This window comes from Macrobrachium nipponense, chromosome 14 (genome assembly GCF_015104395.2).
Source record: "Macrobrachium nipponense isolate FS-2020 chromosome 14, ASM1510439v2, whole genome shotgun sequence".
Lineage (NCBI taxonomy): Eukaryota > Metazoa > Arthropoda > Malacostraca > Decapoda > Palaemonidae > Macrobrachium > Macrobrachium nipponense.
This window is the reverse complement of record NC_087207.1, coordinates 23,117,733-23,119,898: the sequence shown is the minus strand read 5'-3', so window position 1 is coordinate 23,119,898 and position 2,166 is coordinate 23,117,733.

Sequence of the window (2,166 nt, the reverse complement as noted above, 5' to 3'; positions counted from 1 at the left end):
TCAGGATTCAGTGTTTTTTTCTTCTCTCTCCCCTAAAGACGATGTGGCTTTGGATACAGGTAGTGTTCAGACGTATTCATCCTCTTAGCAGCGGAATCAAGAATTAACTCAATTGAGTAAGACGCTTACAAATTTTCTTACCATTTCATATGCAAACAGCTAGATATTACAGACTACACACACATATATATATATATATATATATATATATATATATATATATATATATATATATCATACATAATATGATAAATATATATATATATATATATATATATATATATATACACATATAAACATGGTGTGCCAAACCTCTAAAAGAAACACAAATAACATTTTACGAAAATAAATAAAATATATGTATACACCTTTCTTCAACAACCTTTACAACTACAAAACGAACACGCCTTAACAACGGTTAACAGAGAGAGAGAGAGAGAGAGAGAGAGAGAGAGAGAGAGAGAGAGTTTACAACAATGCTTGGGTGGTCGGGTATCGGGGTTGAAGCTTGAGTTGTAAGACTGTAAGAATATGAAACTACAAGATTTCTACGACGGGAAACAGTTCTTCCCTTCTCCCTAAAGCTGACAAACTAAAACACGGACACAAAGACGAGGTTGGAAGATGTGACACATTCTACGATAAAAGGAAAATACGACACTCGACACCATCGCGATGCCTTGTGTGGTGTCGTTTCTACGAGGGAAATGTATATTCGACATTTATCGAGATTTCTCTCCTACGGAACAAAGAAGAATATTGACACCTCACACAGGATCTTTCTCAAGAAGGAGAGATATTGGTTTTTGTTTCTACATGGCTTTGTTTGTACGGTGTTTTTACGTCGCATGGAACTAGTGGTTATTCAGCAACGGGACCGACGGTTTTATGTGACTTCCGAACCACGTCGAGAGTGAACTTCTATCACCAGAAATACACATCTCTGACCCTTCCATAGAATGCCCGTGGATAGAACTCGCGACCACCGAGGTGGCAGGCCAAGATATACCGACCACGCCACTGTTTTCTCTGGGGCAAAATAACAGCACCGATGAAAGACGAGCTTAAAAATAAAATTTTTAAATAAAAGCTCTACGAAAATGTTGCAACAATACCCAATACCCAGCCTTACGCCGGAAGTTTACAAATGCCGCATGAGAGGAAGTGATAAGATATTTTAAACAGGGGTGGTTGGTAAGGGGTTCCAAAAACAGATATATGGTCGGTTGAAAAACTTACAAAACCTCAAGCCTCTCCGCTAACGACAGTGAACGTTGTTGTGTGACCCCAGTATGTGGTACTATATCAGTCAATGTATATATCTGAAATAATTCAAGGGGATACACTGAAAGATAACCAAAGGGCCCCTGGAAAAAGAATAAATACACCTGAGAATATATTCGTAGCAGGAAGTCGAGCAACTGATTTTAATAAATAAATAAATTGGTCATAAATTGTTTCAAGATTCCCATTAACGATATGCATGAAATATAGGTAAAGAGTTCTTCAGAATAACGAAACAGAATCAAAATCCCTTGCAAAAGTCTCTAAAGCCGTTCGTTAACTTACACGACAAAACACACGGAACATGAACTGCGAGGTTGTATTCAAACACTGACACATAAAACTCTTCATATAAGGCAAAAAATGAACCTGTCAACAAAGGTCTGGCATTCACCTTTTTAAACAACCAACGAAATCGCTGACAAGTCGCTACTGACTGCATAACAAAGCCATAATGCCTCTGAGGTGGATACAAAACAGTCGTACAATAAAAAAATCGTCATCATTAGACAAGCTCATACCTCACGTTTGTCTGCATTGCTCAAGGCAGACATCTGTCAAAAAAAATACATATAAATACACAACGAAATTCGACGTAAAAACTTAGAAAACATACATGAAAGATGAACAGAAAATACCAAGAATTCCAGCTAAAATATTAGCTGTCTCGAGCCTCGAAATTAAGTACGAGGAGGTCATGCTTTAGGTGAAGAATTTATTACGTTCAATTTTGGAAGGAGGAGGTCTCCCGTCGAGGTAAATTATGGTCTGAACGACTGTATTCAGCGGCTGAAACATGACTGACGAATGTTAGAAACGAAGATTATGATCATCGCGCTTTTCCACTGCTAAATAAGAGCACATACGAAATATAGAGTAGAT